Genomic DNA, 23,809 nt, shown 5'->3' with positions numbered 1-23,809 from the left:
GATTCCGCGGACGTATGTCTCATCGGATTCCGCACCAGCCGCCGCCGAGTGATTTATTAAAATATATGCGCAATAACGTTGGAAAAGAGATAGGTCAGGTGCGCCGTTGGTCGCGCCGATTTGCGTTGCTAAGCACACGACCTGATGAATAATATTTCGTCTCGTCTCTTTATTTTTTCCCCTCATTTTTTGTTATCAGGAAGGAATTAAAAAGCTCCTCATTAATATATATTTTCCTGTTACTTTTTGCTTCAACTCTCTTGAGGAATTTTTGAGAAGATATTCTTTTATATTATGCACCTGATTGTTGCGAAACGAATCTCGCGAAAAACATCTGCCTAGATCGGAATGTAATTGATTGCTAGAGTAGCGAGTTTCGTGAATATAATGAAAAAGAGGCCCATTCCCACGCCCAGATTCCCGGCGCAGCTGATCCTCATTAAGCATTCCGAATTCATTCATTTCGGAGGTCAGACGAAGTGTCCTGGCCAATCCGATTAGCATATATTTAAAAAAAAATTGCCTATCTCTGCTGGAATGCAATCCTGCCAAACAACAGCTGTGTTGTTATCGTAGAGATTGAAAAAGATTATAGGACAAGTTGAAATAAAATTGAAAAATTATCTCAATATAATCTCAAGTTGAACTAGTTGAAGAGATGGATTTTAAAACTTCCTTGTGACTTGTTCATAGGATAGTAGATTTGAATTTAATTTTCACGTATTAGACTTGATGACCTTATTACACTAAAAATTGGTCAGGAGTACCAAGGTCTTTAAAAAATAGCAGATCACTTGAGAACAAATAATCAATGTAGTTCCGCGTTCATATTTATGTCATTGTCTAATTGAATTTAAATTATGAAATAGAAAAAACATTTTATATAATTTTCGTACTTTTTTTGAACATAATAACATAGTTTAAAATTAAAATTTTAAAATGTTGACTTTAAATAAAACATGCAATAAAAATTTTTTTTTCAAAGAAAGCGTGTAGCAAAATTTTTTAAATGGTAAATAATTACTAAAAAAAAAAACTAAAAAAGTTATTTGTAATTTTTTTTAAGCGTTTTCTACGTGAAATTTCGTAACAAATGATAAAGCTAACAAGGGAATTAAATACAAATTACTAGGTTCAACTTCCCTCTTCGTGCTTCGCGCTCCCAATGCTCTCCTTTTTTTTTGACGTACGTTACTATGGTTATAAAAATGCAATTTTCATAATTTATCTATCCAAACTTTTATAAAAAGGGGTCTCTCCGAGTAAGAATCAGACCAAACTCCATCGCAATGGAATTTGTATCGCCTCTTTGGGTTCTCAGCTTTTCGGGGCTGATTAGGCTGAAATCGGCGCAGCGTGTGTTTCGTCTTTGGGTGACATTTTGCACAACAATCACATACGTGGTTTTGGCTATGACGTTTGCTGCGTACATTCTAGAAGGGAAAATCGAATTCAACTCGCTCATTTTTTTCGGGCGTTTCTTTACAATTGCAGCACAACAGGTATCGATAAGCCTGTTCTTTTGCCGTAAGAGGGAAAGGATTCTGAAATTGTTGGACCAACTGACAAGTATGTTGATTAATTAATATATTGTGATTTTTAACTTTTAATTTTCAACTCCAGATGGATTTCCAAAATTTGACTCTGCTGAAATGCAAAAAAAGGAAGAGGAGATGAAATTGCGATGCAAAAATATTTTGAAAAAACGTACCAAATTTTCATTCATAATGTGGTTGACATTCTCAGTTGGAATAGTATTGAGCCAATTCATCTACAGGTTATTGAATTATATCGTTAAGAAAACGTCATTTAAAAAAAAATTCATGCAGCTTTATCGTCTTAGATGAAGATCGGTTTATCTACTCATTCCTGCCTGAAAAACTAAGAGACCAGCGTTATCCTCTCTTTTTTGAGATGTGGTGGCCAGGAGACATTTTGTACCCTCCCGTGTATTACACAATTTTCTTTGCTCAGGGTATTTAAATTTTACTGATCATTATCATAAAAACATTTAATCATTTATTGTGTAACAAATTATGGGAAATAGGTTTGACTTTGGTTTATATGCTAATGGAAGCGTGCGGTAGTGAAAACTTTATCTGTTCATGCATGATTTCACTTGCTCAACGTGCGAAATTTCTGGCTGACACCGTACCTATGGCATTGAAACCTCACCAAGTTTTAACAAGAGCACCTCCTATTTTTGAACAGTGGATCACTTACAGGGAAAAATACATGGAGTAGAACTAAAATGTATTTATTTGTAAATGGTGAATCTGAAAAAAAAATCTACAGATTGGTTGAATCTCTTAATAACTTGATTGGAGGAGTGGTTTACATTACAATGTCCACCTACATTGTAGCCATTACGGTCATAATCTGCACCTGGATCAGCGTACGCAAATGATATACAAAAATAAAAATAAATTTGAAAAAAATCCTTTTTTACCACAGAACTATGCAGATATTACTATGAAATTGATCGCTACTATAGGCATATTCTTAATTCAGCCTTTTGCTCTGTGTAGGGCCGGGCAAATGCTAACTGACGAAGTAAGCTAAGTCATGATGATCAAATTTAAAAAAATTCATCAAATTTTTTTATTCAGAGCACAAGGATGGCAGAAAAGGTTCGAAAAGAAGCAAGGAGACAAATCATTCAAGGTGAAATGCGTTTTGGCTCAATGACGGACAAACTTGAGGTCCTGCTTACCGACTGCAATTCACAAGTGACGGCGAGAATTGAGCCTAGAGGAGTGTTCGTCCTGTCCAAAGTTTACTTTGCCAAGGTACTTTATAGGGAAATTATAATTAATTGAAAAAAAATTAAAATTACAATTGATTTCAGCTGCTCTATTCAACAAACGGATACATTTTTTCCGTTCTTCAATGGCGGGCCAGGTACAATAAACCATAGATCTGGTTAAAAGTGTTGAAAAGAATATTTAATTCTCACAATCAGTAAAATGTATTAATTTCAGTGGTAAAAGAAAGAAAATTTATAAGTTACTTAATAATTTGATTTATATACTGTTGAGTGCTATTTATGAACAAAGTTAATATTTTTTCTATGTTTGCACTACATATACTTTTCTGAGGTGCACATATAAATGGAAAAAAACCACGAGGAGTTAATTTTTATGCCCACTTTATAAGCAAACCATATACAAATTTCATAACAGAGAACCATATCAGATGAGACAAACGGGTTGCCTACTTTACAAACTTATTCCATTTCTCCAATGGTCAAATTTGTTTTACGGCTTAAAATATTTAAGGTGAGTCAGTAATCTTCTTAATCTTTTTGAAGAAGTGATAAAAATTAGTTTAAAAAAAGTTTTTCTGTTGTTCATCAAAATGTGTGTATTGATGTTTGCATAACAAATAAATATATAGATGAAATGTAATAAAATATTTAAAAATCAATGACAGTGCCTGGTTTTTAATCAAACTTATCTTCTTTTCTTAATGCAAATTTAATTAAACGCGAAGAATAAAAATTCTTTGAGGCAATGGCGTTTAACTGTGAAAAAATGCAGGGTGCAAAAACATCTTAAACTTCCATAGCAGGACAATAAAACAAAATAAAGGAGACGCTCGTTTTTAATTTATTCCAGCACACCTCGCTTGAATAAGTTGAATAGAAAAAATTTGCACGCTCCGAGTTGGATGGGTGAAATAAAAGTCTTGCGCATAATATGACGCGTGCGTGAATATTTTACGAATATTTCACGGCAACATTTTTATGTGAGCCACCCTAGAGCTACGACTGCTACGAGCCGCATATGCTTAGCATTTTTTAATAACATCGCAAGGTGTTATAGACGAAGAAAGACACGTCGAGATCTTCCGTGCCGCTGTTTCATTTTTTCGGTCCATTTTGGTTATCAGCAGACACGATCGGCAAGTGCGAGGTAAAGAGTTATTGCCGACGGCTGCTTTAATGAGATTCAAATATCATCTGCTCGATATCCTTTAATGACAGGTTGGTTATCGTGATATTGTGCACGAGACCTTTGATGTTGCTGACGGCCCGTCATTAAGAATCAACTTGTCAAGAAACATAAATCTCGACCTGATCCTATACACTTTGTCGCGCCAAATAGGGGAAAACCAAGCGAGACAACCGTCATTTTTCGTGCATCAAACTCCTCTGCTCGATTAATTAGAGCTTTTGGCAGAGGCACCTGTGGCGCAATTAGCGTCGCCGCCGCTTTCGGCGTTTTAATTAATTTCCCAGCATAAAAGGGCCAGGCCCTCTTCTCGGATTTATTGGTGCGATCAGCAACAACTTGTGTTGTAAACGAGCGGACTTGACGGATGGATTGTTGAGATAAATTGTTATGGCTCAGAGTAATGGTTTTCAGATGCAAAAATGGAATATTCGCGCGGAATGTGAGCCACTTCAAGTGGTATATAGTTAGCCGACCAGCAATTAGTTTTAACTCCCCGTTTGGCCTTCATTTCAATTTTTAGCAACAGGAAAACAGTCGAAAGAACAAGTGCTATAAAGTAAGTAAGCAAAATATTTTTCTAAATTTCGAATGTGCAACTATTGATGTTTTAAATTATTTTGGATGGTAAATTTATAATTTTTTTATGTTTTAATAATTAACTCACCAGCTCCATAAAATAACTACAATTGCTACATTTTATAGGAAGAATAGTTTTCAAGTCATGAAGTAAATTTTCAAACAAATGATGCTGTTCTTTTAAGGTTGATTATCTGTTGTCTTCGAACCAATTACTTTAATGTACTTTTTGGGAAAATTAATTTTACATTAAATTTCATTCATTCGATTGTAGAAAACAAAAAGTTTAAATAAAAGGTATTGTTGGAAAAAGCGGCCCCACCACTATCAAAAATTTTGCTAAAACTTATGAGATCGGAAAGACTCCAATCCATCGCGGTGAGTCTCGGTTGACCTGTAGAATCGTATTGCTTAGTTTTAGTTTTTCATTCTGAAAAGTTATTTCTATTTTTAGACGAATGACAAAGTGATTTTTCCCTCTGATTCATAATAAATATTTTCAGTTAATGTGAGCGAAATCTTGTTCAAATTGAAAAATACCTCGCGGCTGGAACGATGATCAAATTGCGGATGGCCGCCGCTTGTCGCTTCTCCGAAACCCAACTTCACACTGAGTTTTTCCTGAGAAAACAGTCAGAGACCTTTCACCTTCTCTTTGTAAACAATTACTGACTCCGCCCCCTCATTTTCCATCTGTTTACAAAAACGGGCGCGCAATTTCATAATTCACTGATTAGCGGAAGGCAGCGCTTCAAAATTTTCTAACTTAAGCGGCGCCGCCGGAGTTGAGCGCTCTGGATAAAAAGTAAAAATTTGAAAAAATAATTTTTAATTTTCAAAACCTTATTAAATTTATCTCTCAATGTCTCAATGCATTGATATAAATTAGAACTAAAAATTATTCTCGGCATTGTGAAATAATTGAGGGCTTGCTCTTAGCACAGTTTCATTTCTTTCGTAGAATATGAAATTAAAATTAATGGCAACTAAGAAAAAAGCTTGATATTTCTTTGCGCAATTGTAATTTTTTTTAGTAAAATCATTATTTTTGAAGCGCTGCCTTCCGCTAATCAGTGCATTATGCAATTGCGCCCTTTTTTGAAAACGGAGGGAAAATGAGGGGGCGGAGTCAGTAATTGTTTACAAAGAGACAGGAGAGGAGATGTTGTGATTGTGATGTAAAGTAAAAGTCAGTTCTGAATTTTTTCCCCAAACTAAGTGATTTTTCAAAAAAACCCAGCGAAGTTGGGTTCCGGAGAAGCTACAAAATTGATCACCTTTCCAGCCGCGGCACCAAGGTATTTTTCAATTTGAACAAGATTTCGCTCGTCGTCAACTGGGCTCAAATTTTAGTATCGCCAGGGGCCTAAAATTGATAAAACTTTTTCTAGGTGCGCCACTCGCGACACGTCCCTCATCCCCGTTCTGACTTGTTCGCTCACGTCGCACCCACCGCCAGCAGGATGGATTGATAACAAAAGTTGCCTTCCGTATCTCCAGGATTTGAGTCAACGTAGGATTTTGCCGACACGCCGAGGACCCCAAACGGTCCAGGGACTATCGCCATGCACAGCTCAAGGTAGGGTAAAATAGCGAATTCTATTTTATTAAACGGGCGCCAGGCTCATTTATTTTTTTGGCTAGCCGTATCGCATTGGCCCGCTGGCACACGTCATGTGGCCCCTTTCGCACTTCTATATACCTGCCGAGACTGCGTTTCTCTGGTTCAAAATTTAGCGGGCCAGCATGGCGAAAACGCAGAGAAAATCCAACGCCAATTTTTCAATTGCCGAATTGAGCTGATACGAGTGCCGAATACTCAAATGCGCTAACGCTAAACCATAAGAAATCCAATTTCAGGCGCCCTTTAAATTTAGCCCATTTCTTGAATTAAACCAAATTGTATGATTAGGACTATGTACAATACTATAATAATTTTTAGTGAAAAATTAAATAAAAAATATAAATAGAACACTAAAAAGCAGAAAAAAACTAAATAATAAATTTACTCCATGATTTCAAAATTTGCATAATTTAGCACAGTTTCTGATTGAAGCGCAAAGAATTAAAAATCTTAAAAACAGCTTTTATTTATGCTGACTAAGTTGGAGGTTGAAATGCATAATATGCACGGTGCAATTTGAGGCAGCGTTCAATTGAAATCAGACCCATTCTCCTTGCTCATCCATCACACTAGACAATGGGGTCCCGCACAATGGGCATGTTATAAAAGTTTTGAAATTTGTGCTCGCCGCAAAGCAGGGAATTCCGATGACAAATGATTTAAATGCGCGGTTTTCTCAGAAATCGCGGCGATACTCCAGATGGATTTTTGATCCTCCATATCAAGAGCTATTAATCTGCGCGAGCGGCGAGAAAACGGAATCAAAATTTAATCATTGGACCGGCAGGCGTAAGAATTCCCATTTAAAGCTAAAAAATCGAGGCAGGTGTTAACCTGCGCTGCCAATCACATGTAATAAATTCTCTAAACTTGTGAATACTTTGAATTCCAACACCTGAAATTTAAAACTCACCTGATTTACAACACTCGGCTGTTTGAAAAGCAACAAACTATTTAAAAATTAATGTTTTGCTGCTCTGAAATGGGTGTTTTTGTTTCCGTTAATTAGTTCTCTGATGCTCTTCTACACTAGAGCACGGCGGCTTTCTCATTAAAAAATCTACATTCGTTAATGGCCACGATGAAATTCATTTTTCATTTAATCCAACATGATTTATGGGCAACTTTGCATCAGCACGCGTGTAAAATTAAACATTTGAAAATTTGAAAGAGAGGCAGGAGATTCACGTTTTGTGTATGGTGTGGCTGTTGTGAAACCAAATGAGGAAGTTTTGGTATTGCACATTCAAAATATATTTATTAGTTTCCTCTCAGCGGCCGACACGCACAAACAAAAGGGTGCCTTGAAAGAGAGAAGCAGCGAGCGGGTCATCAAAGGTCCTCATTGACATCACCACGAAATTTTTATGAATGGGGGTCTGACTGCATCCGGCCGCACTTTTTTAAAAGGATACAAAGATCAAAACCATAAAAAAAAATCCTGACTTATCTTGCTCATAACTTTATTATTACGTTATATTTTGTTTTTTATATTTTGAAATCAAAACTGTATTTACAATGAATATTAGATATTGCTCACAAAATATTAATATTTTTTTGACAAGGCCGCTGCACAAGCGAATTTTCCTTTTACTTAAGTTTTGAAGTCAGAATTAGTGAGCTTACAAAAAGCCATTGCAATTAATTGTAAATTGAGAGAAGATTTTTCTAAAATTTTCTGGTTTAATTTAAATAAAAGATCCCCGAAAACACTTCTCATTTAATAAGGTTCCTTACATTGTCGACAATTGTTAGTGTTAAAATTTTCCAAACTGGTCAAATTGCATCGAGAATTATCACTTTTTTCAATAAAGACAAAAATTTATGTTATAGATTGATATGTTGTAAATTTGATTTAATTTAGAAAAAACTTCAAAATTACTCATTTTTTTTGCATTTATTAATTTTATCGTTGTAAATGTTATTCTAAATAATTTGGAACAAAAAAATTGAGATTTATAAAAAAAAGAAAAAAGAAAAAAATTGTATGCCATTCGATTTCCACTCAATCGGGAGCCTCGACGGCAGACAGATTTCACGGTCAGACCGCTTGAGAATCAGGAAAGTGGCAGTGAATTTACGTAACAATTACCTCGCACGTCACTGTACGTGTGCAATTATGTCGCGGTTGGTTTGTTTCAAACGAGCAAAAAATTGAGAGCATGTACCAATAATTTTCTCGACGCGGACAGTTCAAATCAATTTCTTCTGCCTCCTCATAGCAATAATGAAAATGAGAGTCTGCGGCGCGTGGAAGTGAAAAAAAAACTTGCGTGCGACGCAGAAGCGTTGAAATTATTCCCTCATTTTATGGAAGCCGCTGCCCGTAAGTGAAATGATGATAGCCGGCCGTGTTCAAACACACAAGCTGCCAGTCCGAATTTGAATGGTTAATTCGGCAGGGCTGCACCTGCCTTTGTTCTCATCAGATGCTGATTATGAGTTTTGAAACGGTCGGTGCGCATTTATTTCACGCGAATCCGAGAGCAACAAAAAAGCCACCTTTTTCAGAAACACGCATCTTGTTAAATCTCGTCTAGCTGCTCGCGAGTCTTATTTAAATTGTTATTATGGCCGTGCCATGAATATCAAACATAAATACATGAGTTGGATTTCGGTCCGTTTTGTAGTGAATGCTTAATGAAAAGGTGCAATTATCATGATGAAAGGGCGCTAGCTTTTTTTTTTTTTTTGGCGGCTCACGGAATCCTAGTTTATATTTTATGACACCTTATAAGCTATTAAAAACGAATCAAGAGTTGAATTAATTCTGGATCCAAAACAAGTTTGACTAGCTATGGTCATCTATCATTTGAATAAGTGTAAATTTAAGTATAGAGAATGGATAGACGTGGTTATAATGTGCTCTCTGTGTGTCTATTCCACATTTTATTTTAATCTTACTCTACTTATTTAATAGTTTTTAATTTGAAAATAAGAATTGCCAATGTAAATGTCCATCATTTAAAAAAATTACTCTTTACAGGTTGTTAAAATTATCCTCTTATTATTCTCTAAGCCAATGCTATTGAGATAGGCGTGTATATTTTTGAAACTCTGGGTAGTTAAAAAGTTGTTAAATTTTAGTTAAAAAAATTTATTTTAGTTACGACATAGAAACATAATTAAATATCTGTTTATTTTATTAAAACAAATTGTAAAAAAAATGGGCGATTGGATACACTTAAATTATAACAATGAGGAACTCTTAACTTTTTAATCTGATTTAAAAAAACTTTGTGTCTTTATACCTAACTGCTATTCATTTCTAAATTTTATATATAAAATATATAAATATAAAATATATATATTAAATTATTATTTTTTATCTTGCAAGGTCTCCGCAAAACAACTAAAAAACTGGTCTATAATCCCCGTCAGCGGTAACCAGAATGATGGACAAGCAAGTGGCCCTTCCATACGATTTTTTCCCTTAACAATGGCACAAGAAATACACATATTGCGTCGGCCCAGCAGGTATATAATAAGAAAAAAATCTTATATGTGCTCCATATCAAAAAGCAAAGCAAAACGAGCGATGCTTTTTTTAAGCCCTCTCTCAGCACCGGTGTGTGTTTTCAATATTAAATTATAGAAGATGAGAAGCAGAAACGTCTGAAGAGGGGTTGTGTCATTCTGCGTTGGGGTAGATCAGGGATGCGAAGCGCGCGTCCCCCGCTGCGGGGATGTAATTGCAATCTGACAATGCGCCGAGAAACACAAAACAGGATCATTATGCCGTGGAGCGGCGAGGGCAGGTGCGAGACTTTGTATAATATTAAAATGATCCGTCGAGATGGAAGAGCGGACATACAAAAAATATTACGTTTCTCCAAGACGGCGGAGTGTGATTATAAATTCCGTTTCCAGGATCGATCCGTGGCAAACGCGTGGAATCGAGTTAATATATAATAAAAATAAGCAGATGAAAAAATATTCAAGGCTGCGTTCGGGGAACTGTTTTTGTTGATTAAAATAAAGAACGCAGACGAGCGAACGGATTGATCTGTCAAACGTCCTGGGAAAAAATGCTGGGTTTCCTCTGGAGGAAATTCCTCTTTCGCTTATTATAATCATCCGACGAGGAAATTTAATTTAAAAAATACAAACAAAAATTATCTAGCTGGATTTAACACAGCCATCGACTCACTTTGATCGCAGGAAACCTTGCTTTACTTAGAAATGAAGAGAGAAAAACATAAATGAAGCTGTGATGTGTTATTATAAATCTTTGTAACCAGCAATATTATTCGTGAAAATATAACATTGCCTTTTTTATTAATTATTCTTCACAAAACATGAAGGAAAAATCAATAATAAATCATCGTTTCGTAAAAATTTTTAATTCTGCCTTATATTCAATACTTTTACAAAAATGATATTAAGCGCAGTATGATAAATTGTTATAATCAATTTAGCCCCAGATTCGATTTCTCAAGGGAAAAAAGTTTTGAACTTAAAATTTAAGCGTTTTCGAATTATTTCACTATTATTGAATTTGCATATACGGAATTATACATAACTTTATTTAACAGGTTGCTTTTGTCTCTACAAATGTCCGGAAAAAAAAGTACGGAAATTTTCAACAGATTTATAATTCCTATTAATACATGGCAAGTAATGAAATTCTAAATACTAAGAAAGTGAAAAAAACCTGCTTCCTCTAATGGCAAAAATATTTTGCAAACATTCCATCACGTTTGCGAGGAGGCTTTAATTTTTGCGCGTTAGACACGCAGGTGATGCTCTATGTGCTATGGGCATCGTAATTGCCCGTGTTAGGAGCTGGTCGGCAATTAATATTCAACGCAGGTCCTCCGTCTAATGATACTTAATGAGAGGGCTGCGTTTACAAGGCAATAAAGAACGTGTGTGTTTACGCAGGCCGCCGTTCCCACGAGGAACACGCAAAAAAAAACTTTTGAACCGCATGTAAGTTGAATTTCGTATTTACGCATTGCTATCACGTACGCACCCTTAAGCACATACATGAATGTATGAATGAGAGGATCGTTGTTAGCAAATGCCTTGGAAAGGGCACTTGGTAAAATGAAAAGTGCTTCAGTTTGTAAAAATTTAATACGAAAGTTACAGTAAAAGTTGATTACATAGAACTTTTATATAGAAAAAATTAAGAGGTCATCAGTCATCAGCATCTTTAGAAATTTGTCTAGTCTTTAGAAATTCTATGTTCATGATAATCTTTCCAGTCCCATTTTTATAATAATTATTGCATAGTATATATTGTCAATTAAAAAATGTTGAGACTCATATATAGCTGTGACAGCACCTAGATGAATTGAAATTAGTCACTTTTAACCGCATTATCCACCAAAGTTGTCATTATAAATAACATATATTATTATCTACAAGTTTCAATTCATGTATCTTATGTGATCTCAAGCATAGAAGAATCGAAAAAATCATAATACACAAAATTATTAATATTAATACATAAAAATTATGTAATAAAATATAATTCTTTTAGTTTAATTTGTAAAAAAAAAAATATTAATCAAAGTTCTATTGAAATTTAAAATAAATTTGCTTAAAGAATCTACTAACTATATTTCCCGTTTATTAAAAATAAAAATTACATTAACTTATTTGACCCAACTACTCGTAGTATATAATAATATTCGGTACATAATAGATGCGTTCCGGATAATAAAAATTTCTGCACGAAGAAAGGAGTCTGATCAAGGTGGTGATGGCCATCATCATTATGTTAATGCCCCTTCAAATGAGATCGCTCAATATTGCAAACAAGTGAAGCATGTCGAATTCGGCTTCCAATCAAAGTCGTGCGTAACTTATTTTTCCAAAGGTCCGTTTCTGTATTTTATCAAAAATGTATGCACACAAAAGCAGAACGAGTTATTTTTAATTTATCAGCGTATAATGGCTGCCGACTGATTAGGACGTATAGTTATTCTTGTCCGACGAGCAATTTAAACGAGAATTTATGGCGTGTTAGAGCGTAAACTGGTGGTGCCGGGTGAGATTGAAAATTTGATATCATATCAGGATAGAGAGGGTCTGCAGCCGCGTGTAGGAGTTTTGTATGTTAAATTGGGCCGGTCTTACCTGCTCTCAAGAGAGATAAAAACTCTGGCTGCAGCAGCACTAAAAAGGGTTAATTTCGAGATCGTTATTTTTGGGCGCTGCAGTTATAAATTTTAACGGCCGTGTCCAATCAAACGAAATGGGTTCACCTCCTCTTAATTTGAGATCGACTAAAAATAAGGAACCGATAAAATAACCACCACTGTGCTTATAATTTATTAAATGAAAAGTTCAATCAAAAAAATAATCTTGACACCGCAAAATTATGAAAACTTAAAATATCCCCTTTATAAATAAGGGTGGTTTGTAATCAATTTGGGATAGAAAAAGGACAGCTTGCTCATGATAACCGAATCAAATAATTTTTGTAAGAGAAAAAGCTTAATACCTCTCAATACCTCTCTAATTAATGAGACAAATGATATTTTTTTTATCAAAATAAAATTAAATCATTTTAAAATTTACAGGTGACTTTTAAATCTTTAATAGTCAAATATGTGTTTTAAATTAATTACTTTGGTGATTTAAGTAAAAAAAAAACAAAAAAAAAGTGCGTTATTTTTCTATTTTTGTACAGTGTTCAAAAATCACACATTTTTGTTTCAAGAATATGTTTATTGGGTTCAAATTTAGGGCAACTATGCCCCACACATGAACTCATCCAAATAATAATGATAATAAATCTTTTAGCCTGTTCTTCACTTCAAATCAGCAAAAATATGTTTTTTTTTTCTTTTTCAATTTCTACTGGTTGAGGAAAAAACACCTGTAAAACTCGAAGAAAAGTGCTATCAAAGTTAACATGTAATCTGACTGATCATTGATCTCTAAAAAGGGTAGAGTTTCGTACCACATTTGGAAAGAGTATAAGGAAAATATCTGGGTCGAAAATCTCTATTTGTTTTTTTGTTCATATAAAAGGAATTATAAAGTAGCAAGTTTATTGATGCTTATGAAAGGAGTTTTGAGATAAAAATTATATAAAAAATTATTTAGGGAAACTTTCCCTTCCCCTGCAGACATCTTATATGTTAAGGGGCGCGTGATGATTTCCAGCAACTGCTGCCTTTTGTCCTAAAGTGATGAGAGAGTGCGTGGCTGCGCGCGATAGCAATCGGAATAAAACTCCACACTTTCGGAATTACATCTCTCTTTTTCTGTATAAGAGGCGGACGCCGAGAAATAACAGGGAAGAAACAAACCCACCGACACCCTTGAGCAATGTAATAAAATTTAAGCGCAGTCAGGTGAAAAGGGATGCAGATATGGGCAGGGATGTAACGGGACAAATTGCTCGTGGCGATGCGGCTGGCAGGAGGGCGGATTCCCTAAATCAACCCTTAATATTGCATCACGCTCGCCAGCACCTGCCGCTAAACGGGCGTTTTGCCGCGAACCGAGACGACAAATTTTCTCGTTTTCTGGCTAATTGGGGTCTCGATGGGTTTTTTTGTGTGTGACTGCTTGACAAGTATAAAAAGGGATAAAATAATCGCCTGCTGTGAAATTTGGAAGGCATGGTTATTTATTTCTTTGACAACAATACCTGTTGAATTGCAAAACTTTGTCGTTTAAACTTATATTAAATTTAATGTCTTCAAATGTGAACTTTTTATAGCATTATTCAATTATTTCAGTATTTTTTATAATAACATTACATTCTGTTCAATTAATTCTCTGCAGGCTTAATTTTTTATTTTATTTTATATTTCTGGGGGATTAATTATTATAATTGCCAACAAATCCACTGCTCTGTTTGCCATGCAACGATCGATTAAGAAATTCTTGTTGAGTGAAAATCGGAGAGATAAACACTCTAAATTTTAATTAAGCTTGAATGTTTTATTAATTTTACTATCATGCATGTAATAAACAAAATTAAAAAGTAACAATGAATGTAAAATTTGTGGTGCAATGTGCTTTTAAATCTTTATTTTATTATTTGGAATGATTTTATATTTTGAATCATTGGAGAAATGCAATGGAGACTTTTACAAATCTACTTTATGCTGATTTTTTATAATAATGAAATAATAAGAAAAAAGGGATGTTGACATTACAAATTATAATAAGAGCCATGCAATGTTCCTGAAAAATAAAAATTTCCCCTGCGAATTGATAGTCAAGACATCTAAATCACACTCAGGAAGCTATATAATTTAGATTCTTGAGCTACTTGAATGTTTTATAAAGTGGCAGTAAAAAAACTTTAAAATAACTGTTCAATATTTGCCAATGAGTCTGTGAATTTCTCATCAATTTAAAAGGCATCTCGCTTTTTTGCACTCCCGCTTTTTTGCTAATTTCAAAGGCACTCCGTGCGAGAGAATGACCATCAAATTTTCCACCTGGCCATACATTAAATCATGACTAATGGAGCCCTTTTGGCCGAGAATTCCGTGGCAAAAACATAGAAAAAGAATGCGCGAAAAAGTTTGCCGACATAAATATAAAATTCCGTTCTATTGTTTCGGAGACTGCAGATGCTAGAAAAGGGCTGCGGAATTCGCTCACCATAATAATAATAGTAATAATAATGACACAAAAGAAGGATTTTCGGAGAGCATCTCTCGTGGGCTATAATTATTTGATTTTGCAGGTGGAGCGAGCAAGGTCTTTTATCTCTCTCGTGATTTACACCCGCGCGTGGCTGGCCGGTAGAAAAAATTAACCGAAGGGCCCCTCGGGGGCTCATTCATCGGCCACCTTGCAGTCGGGGTCATCTTTTAGCTGCACCAACGGTGGCAGGTGAATGTAATTTTGATGCATCTGAATAGGGAGCCGTGTGTTCGTTAATGATCGGCAGATTATTTGAAGCACAATGTCTGCACTTCCCGCTCTCGGCCCTTCTGTTATGGATCTGTGTATATTATTTTATACATTGGTCTCTGGTCGGAATGTTTCTGCAGCACAGCGAGGTTTCAATGCGCGCGCGAGGTGGCCTTTGACTGCGGGCAATTGGAATTTTATGTTCGGTCTTCTCTCTACTATAAATTGTATCAGCAGAATTCATCTTTTGCAGAAGCCATGGATGCCTTTTGCTATTTTTTTTTGTCTCTCTCAAACGCATTTTATCTTTGATTTAAATCATCCAAAGTGGAATTTGAACTTTTTCCTTAGTTTGTTTTTAGTACAATAAACTAATGTTTAATTTGCAAATCAAATATATTGCATAAAGGAAGAAAATTCCCTATTACTGATTGGAAATCTTTATCAATCTTTATAAAAAGTACTCTTAATTTAATTTTTGCCGAGACTTCATAATTTTCAACCAATTAAAATGAAATTAAAAAATATGATATCAATTATTTTTTTATTTGAAATTAAAATCTCATTTCAAAGTGAAAAATGAAAGTAACCCCCCTAAAGTAATTTACATTAATACAATATTAAGCTTTGAAAGACTCTCCTGTTTTCTTATTAAATTAATTTTACAATTATTATATTGATTGTTAAATTTTTGTTATTTTGTTGTGCAAATAAATCAACGTTTCTTTACTGCATTATTTAAAATTTAAAAAAAAAATCATATATATTTGATATTCGTTTTTATTAAAAAAAAAAAAATATTCCTAATAGTTAAAAAACATTCAATTTAATAAAAAAAATATAATTTTGTTTAATCTGGTTTAATCTTTTTAAAATCTTATAAATATTGGGGGACATTCGCTACAGATATCCTTGCTATAGCTATACTTATACCATTGTTATCCTGGGAGGATATCTCTACACCCATTAATAAAAAAGGCAAAAAAACTAAATTTAATTTGTAATAATGATTCTTTTAATTCATTTTTGTTTGTGCAGGTTAGTATTTATTTATTTATTTAGCACACAGCAACGTTTCTATATTCTATAATTATTTATTGATATCTATCATGTATCATGTTATAACTATTTAATTTGTATCTAAATTTAAATTTGGCTTTTTTCATTCTTTCTAAATTTGGCGTCACCTAAAATTTACAAGGAAAATGTTAATCGTGTGTCTTGCTCCAACCTCTTCAACACAGTGAGGAGTCCATTCCATTAACATCGTCCCATCCTCTTTGTTAAGCAAATTAGAGGCAGTGTAATTTAATTTTCGGAGCAAATTACAAAATTTATTGGCCTTTGTGTTTCCAGCTACGGCGCAGCTAGAAAATGAAATTTATTTTTCTGGAGCGCCAAACAATGGCACGTTTGTTTGTGTACGATTCGGTCTGAAATGTTATTTTCTCCTCGCGTCGTCCAAAGATGATTTTGTGCGTTGGCTCCATTCATCATTCGCCAGATTGATTTATACGCGCGATACTCGCGTTCCCAGCACTTCTCGTCTCCGACCACAAATCCTTTTACGGACTCACTTTTGAATAATATTTTATAAATTAATGCGCGCGCCCTTGCTCGCTTCCACGTGTGCTGCATGAGAAGAGCTGCCGCGAGTCATGTGCGTGCAGCTTTTTTTATCAGACGCCGCTGAAAACTCGCGACCGACTGGCCGTGGGAGGATACGCCGTTTTTGAGAGGAGGATATGTTAAGCCACATTACACCACAAATACACATTTTCTGGTGCTCTCCATGGATAAACGCGGAGACGCCCATGTGACGGTGGAATCTGTTGTAATCCCTAAGCGAGTTTGAGCAAGTTTAAAAAAAAATAAAAATAATAATAAATATTTTAAAATATTTTAATATTTATAATCGGAATTTTTTTAGTTTTTAAAATATTTAATATACATTAAGCATTATTGTTTAATTAATAATAAATAAGTAATTGTCATTTTAATTATGTGAAACATTATAAGTGATTAAACGCAATAAGTAATGCTACTGATTCCTGATGCGACTCTCACAGTTTAATTGAGGTTAATAATGATCATTGATATTAAAGAAGAAATTGATGCTAATTTCTAATTAGACATTTTATCTTTTATCTCTTTTTTCTTATCTAATATGTATTAAAATAGCTGCATCTGATTTTGTATTAACGTTATTATAAATTATACAAAATATAAAATTAAAAGTTATTGATGAAACTTTACACACATAAAATTACTTAGCTTTCAATTGAAGTTGAAAAAATAATTCCATCTCTGTCAGTTGATGTGTAACTTGATAACTTTTAAAAGCAATAAGTAATTATATGAGTAGTGAATGCCTGGCAGGTATTATTAATGAATATGAAGTTCGGAACAAAACGTGTTGCATTATTTTGTAATTTAATTGGATCTTTGCTGGTTGGATTTATAAAGATGCAATTTTTTTCAGGTAAATATGATTAATTGAAAAAAAGCTTAACATGCAAATATATAGTCTCTGATTTACAAAAAAAATAATAATAATAAAAAATTTATCCTTTGTAATGTATTAATTTTAACTGAAAGCTTTTTTACTCCACCAGCTTACAGGTGACAACATTGCCCGGCCTATTAATCTCTGGTGCGCAACAAACATATATTTTTAAAAATAAAACACGTTGCTCATCTCGGTTCGGCTGCTTCTGTTTGGATTCTGAAAGCCATAAACAATGCTTTTAGCCACGCGTATAGCCGCTTGATCTTCTCTGAAATGAAATTCATATATGCATATTTATTAGGCGGCGCGGCAAGAGTGTGACCGCGCGGACCAAATTGAAATAAACCAGTTCTGGCTTTTCCAAGCATATGCGCTATACATAAGGTGGATTAATAACAATAATTTGATTGTGAGAGGAGCCGAGCTTTGTGTGCGCCGGGCGAATAAATTTGCAAGCTGAAAATGCAAAAGTATTTTTTTCGGTTAGATAAGAGGACGAGATTAGTAGCTCTGAGTTATTTCAGCTACATTACTAGCCGCTGGCTGTCATGAACCTGCTGTGCCATCATCGGGCTCAAGGTAAGAGAAGCTGCTGCACCTTTTTCTTCTCTTTCGCCCAGAGATCCCTTAGGATGGACCAATTTATAAAAGGAGCGCGCAATTGGCACGCGAGCGCTGAGAAAATGTAAGCATTTTTTGCAGCTGCTATGCCCTATGATTTATTAAGTACGAGAGAGTGCTGGATATTTTTTGCGCAACATTCGGCGAGACGAGAGAGGGTTTATTTAATATTTTGGCAAGCGGAAAGGTGATATGAAAATAAGAATAATATTACACCCAAGCACGCGCACAACCCACAGTTTCTATTTCTCAACGAAGATTTGATATATTGCTAAGTGACTTTTTCATGTGTAGCAGCGATTTTTCACCGTCAACTTTTTTTAATTTGGTTGGATTGTATAAATTCATCAATCAATAAGAGTGTGTGATATAAAAAAGTTAATTTGTTTGTAACGAAATAAAAATGTTTGAGCTCCCTGTCAGTTGTGCTGAATTTGCAAACATATTCTGCAAAAATATCTCACAATAAATTCAAACAGTATGTTAATTTTCATTTAATTAAGATTTAAAAATCAGCTAATGAAGAGCTAAACTGTATTTTATTTCAAAACCTTAATATTACCTAAAGACTGTCAGTGGTGTCAATAATAATCTTTAAAATTAATGCTTTCGATTTTTCAATTTATTTTTGACACCGCTTATTTTTAAATAATATTTCATTCAGTTGGCACAAAATATTATTAGGTGAATAATGAACTCTATTAAGGAAGAATTTTTTTCTCGAAGAATTTCTCTTACCTCGCTTCTAAAAAATCGGTTCAATTTCATTTGAAAGGAATAAATTTATACATATTAAGCGGATCATCTCATTACGTTACATTCCGCACTCTGCTGTGCCCATGGGGTGTGAAAATAAGCGAGTTTGAGATGCCGACTAATATGATAAATTACAAGATTGTTGCTCAAATTTGGGTTTTATTGCATGGTATTACGTTACATGCTTGCAATAACACCTTGAGCGTAATTGAATATTCCGCACGCAAAGAAGTGTGTATATTCGCTCCTTTTATGGAAACGACCGACACCACGCCAATTAACTGAGAGAGTTCACATGGGCGTTCGCGTGAATCTCCTTTTTGATATACCCAACGAAAAAGCCATTTGAATCAAATAAATATAATAATAAAACCCGATTAGTTCAAGAAGAGTCATAAAAATCATGCCAGTGAGCATTTTCTAATAGCATAGAATTATGTTCACTCTCCATAAAATAATAAATTTGTGCGCCAAAAAATTTTGGATAATTTTTTTCTTTACTGTAGTGATAAAGTTGATGAGGATTGCGTGGTTTGTGCGAATAGTTTTTGAAAAAAAAAATTTGTTGGAGTTGAACATTTACAGCGACTCGGATGCAGGTGAAAGACCTTTCCAACATTAAAATAAACCTCTGTTATTCAAAAATAATCAAACCAGTATTCCATTGCACCATGAAATTTTTTGGAAAATTAAAAAAAATGTTGATGATCTATGTGTTAGGCATAAATTATTGATTCCAAAAGTATTCTAACATCATCATTTCAAGATTTTGAGAATAGCATAAATTAAGGTGCAAATAAAATTTTATTTTAAATAAACTTTGATCTTATCAAAATTGAGAAAAGTCACTGCAAGAAACTTGAAAGATTTCTTTTATTCACTTTTTTGTTCTGATTTATTTTGTATTTTAAACTTAGAGATGAAAAAAATTGTTATATATTATTACATTAAACGACCGAGACTATGTTAATAATTGTTTCGTCGCATTTAAAGACATAATAGCACGCCATCAGCACAACATTAAGAGTGTATTTTTTCTGAATTTCAAAGGTGCCCAATTTCAATTAGCATACAAATGTAATCTAATAGACACCTTCGTTCGAAAGTATCAGAAACTGATTTTTTACAAGCATGGAGTGGAAAATTAATAACCAAATTTGATACTAGGGCTAAATATTGGACGGTTGATTTTATTAGTCAAAAATCGCGCCGCTGATTATTACAGTAATTACGAACGGGCCCTTTTTGAATATTGATTATAAATAATTACCGGCCGCCACGCACGAAAAACTCACCCTACCGTATAATAAAAATGCGTATCAGAAGAGGCGTGATGCTGCGGAGAGAAAAATTAATCGTCTCTTGTTCTAGTTCTATGGCCCAAGGCCGATTTTATAATAATCAGAAGTAGCGGCGGCTGCTCTCTTCCAAGGCGGTAAAATACATGGAAATCAATGATTAGCCGGCGAGGAATTAAAAAAATAAGCCGGCGTTTCAAGATAAATTTCAATTCCCGGCCTAGGGGGGTTGGTGTGCTTCTCGGCAGAGAGAGATAATCACAATTTCTTAGCACGTCAGGTGTAATTTTTTACGCTTCTTCGGATCAAATGCTCAAATTATTAGTTAAGAAAGATCAAGGCGGCAAGCGTGCGCCCTTTTCGTCCGCGCGGAGACGGTGGAAAATTATACACAGTAGAAACGCATTTGGACAATAAGAATTGATAATTTGGTACTAAAGAAGTCTTGGTTTGGCATGATAAGTGGATTTGATACCTTCGCATTTTAGATATTTTATGACTAGACGGTTTTGGCTCCTTCATAAATAAAGTTAATTCTTTGATTCACTCTAATCAACTTTTATATCCATATAAATGTCTTTATACTTTCGGGTATTAGTAAAAATCGCAAATTTTAGATTGAAATTGGGGTTATCAGTTTTCATTTTTTTTGCTTTTTATAAATATATACAGCCTGAAAAATGGCGAAAAGGGTAAAAGTCAACAAAATTTTCAAAGAAAAATTTGAATAATGAGATGATGGCTGGAAATTTACTTCAATGTTATATAATAATATGTTATATGTCCTTACAAGTTATTTTATTTTTTTAAATGGGAAATTTAATTCTACCCTATGATTAATTAAATACATAATTATAAAATCAATCTTTCAAAAGGAGTCCATAAAAACTCTGGCAGTCGCTCAAGCCCAATTTTTCAAAATTTACCTATAAGATTTAACCATGCCATTTCATAAATATTTCAAAAATGCAGTCATGTATTGTAAAAACGTGTACCCTCTTGTAGAAACATATAATATTCAAAGCAGGCGGAGACTTAATTACTTCTTAAAAAGAGAAGAACATACACATTTATGAGAGCAATTAAACAGTTACATGTAGGTATGGAAAAAGAGAAGTTTTTTTGCACGAACATGCCGCGCATATTACGTGAATAATTTAAAAAATGTTTTCTCCTCAGGCATTAGCACTGCGCAAAATGATGAGACACACGTCCTGAAAAATGCCCGATTCAAAAGTAACTCGCTGAAGAATTTGCATAATTTCAATAGTTGCAAAAGAAGTGCTCTTTTTGGTACTTGAAATCTAATTAGCCGCCGGTCCCGAGATTCCGCACGAGAAAGAGAGACCAAACCCCGAGAGCCAGAACAAATTTACACCATCACCAAGAGAGATAAAGCAACACCTCTCGGCCGCCGCAAAGCAAATGGTGAGCAGCGAATTTTTATTTGATCAGCCACATACGGTGCGACTGGAAAATATAAAATAAATGATATACCTCAAAGGGTTGATTGTCAGAGATTATGTACACGCCGTTGGTATTTATTCCCGCGAGCCCCGCGATTTTATCTGATTGAATAATCACAGCGCGCCGAGCTTTTCGATTCTCTCCGACATCACTTCTCTTGCAGTTCAATGCGATAGAATAACAAGAGCATAGTGTTGGTTTATTTTTTATTCTTTGCAAAAAATAATAAAATTCTTTTATTGTCTAGCTACAGCACCACCGAGCGATTTTTTGAATGCGTATTATGTATTTATTTTTTCGTCCTCCAAATTCAAAACTCTACATGTGGTGCGGCACACAGGTGTAGAGAGAATGTTTGTGACTTTGCACTTCTTCTTTTTATTGATTGCCGCCACCGCCGCCGGACTCACATGCATGATATCACTCCCATGATTTATACTGGAGCACAACAATAGAAAAATATCTGCTGCCCGCCAAGATAAGCCATCTCAATTTTCGTTCCTTCTCTCGCTGCAGCGCTGATGATCCAGTCAGAGATCGTTTCGGGGTCTCTTTGTCTTCTGCGAAGGACGCGTCTCTGAACTCTGAAACTTCAACATGCGCGATCTGAACGCGACCTGAGATGATTATGAAAAATGAGACTTGTCTCGGAGTCTGAATCAAACAGGAGAAACAGGTGCGTGCATGGTTGTCAAAAACCAGATCTTGCCACACGGCTGATCAAATTAAGATTTTGAAAACTTTTAATTTAAGAATGAGTTACAATTAAAAATAACAGGGATTGTTAAATTCATATGCTCTGGCATTTATTTGCAAGGCGAAAATCAGAGGAATAAATAAAATTGCATAATATAATAGAAAAAAAACCTGAATATATCATATTCATATTTTTGATTCTGGCATTGGTAATCCCAATGGCAAGTGTGGAAAGGAAGATTTAAGAAGATTTTATTGTATTAATTTAAAAAATATTGCTTGATAAAAAAATTCAATTGTAAATTGACGAATTGAAAAATAAAAATATTTATTTGATTAAATGTTGTGTTGTTCTACAATTTATAATATAATATTTAAATTAATATTAATATGCAAAAAATTGCTTGTAGATTCAAAAAGCAGGTTCAGCCTTTTATTAGTTTTAGCTGCCTTACAATTCCCATCGCATCTCGCGTTTTCACCTTTTTTCGTACATAATTGTAATTTAATGACGCGCGTGTGAAATAGCGAAAAGTTATCAAAACACCCGCTGTGCGTGCCGTGAGGCCTCTCACACAACACGTATATACCAAAATTATAAGTGTGCTGTTTTCTTCCTTTCAGGTCCGCGTCAAGTGGTTTTATATTTTGGCCCAAGGAAGAGTGAAAGAGAGACACGCGTTTTATACAATAATATTTTCCTCTGGTGGCGAGTACCACTTGATAGACTCCCCGGCGTGCGAATCTTTATCTCATTTCATCCTTCACGTCTTAAACGAAACAAAACAAGCTTGAGAAAATTTGCCTCGGCCGCGCGGAATTTAATAATAATTCCCAACGTTTTGTTCACAAATGTATAAGAGCAGAGAATTTTCGTAATGTTATAAATTACACGGCTTTCATTCGTTTAAATGAGCAATGTCAAAACGATAAATAAATTATTTCCCTGGCTCTATACGAGTAAACAACAAAACCCATCAGGAAGCCATAACATAATGAAGCAAGATCGTGAGCATGTTGCTTTTTCAATTTGCTGGAAATTTAATTTGCTCGCTCGACCAGCAGCAGTCTCTTGGGAAATGAATGACGTCCTCAAAAGTTTCAAAAAAAAATAAATTTTTTAGAAATTAAATTACAAAATTGCGGTATGTAATACAGTATAATACCCAAAGCTATACTCAGTCCGATTAGATCAAGATAGTGAAATTTTTATATCATAGGCTACAATGAAATTTAAATTATTTCCCAAGGTTAAGTGGACTGAAAATTTCTCAATATTAACACTAGAATGAATTAATGACAAAATAGTTCAAAGGAGAATTTTTACAATTATTTAATTTAATTGCAAAGGAATATTTTCTTAGAATTCAACGTCTAAAAAATTTAGAGCCTGGTTATAATGCTGGAACGACCAATTCTTTCTGTATCATTTTCTGAGTTATTTTTTTGCACTATTCGATAGTAAGCGCCG

At 34.4% G+C, this 23,809-nt stretch overlaps 1 protein-coding gene across 3 annotated transcripts in view; it reads left to right on the top strand.

Annotated features, from left to right (window-relative positions):
* The first annotated feature begins 5,690 nt into the window (after window positions 1-5,690).
* Window positions 5,691-23,809, top strand: part of LOC132197685 (transcription factor HES-1-B-like) — a 201,888-nt gene continuing 183,769 nt past the window's right edge. For all 3 annotated transcript variants that reach the window (XM_059621142.1, XM_059621139.1, XM_059621140.1), the window contains exons 1-2: window positions 5,691-5,830; window positions 5,924-6,111. The gene's annotated coding sequence lies outside the window, so the exon portion shown is untranslated. The remainder of the gene's footprint in view (window positions 5,831-5,923; window positions 6,112-23,809) is intronic.

Source organism: Neocloeon triangulifer, unplaced genomic scaffold (genome assembly GCF_031216515.1).
Source record: "Neocloeon triangulifer isolate White Clay Creek 2 clone unplaced genomic scaffold, ASM3121651v1 ptg000012l, whole genome shotgun sequence".
NCBI classification, from domain to species: domain Eukaryota; kingdom Metazoa; phylum Arthropoda; class Insecta; order Ephemeroptera; family Baetidae; genus Neocloeon; species Neocloeon triangulifer.
The sequence above is the reverse complement of the archived record's forward strand: the minus strand, read 5'-3'. Positions and strand labels throughout refer to the sequence as shown.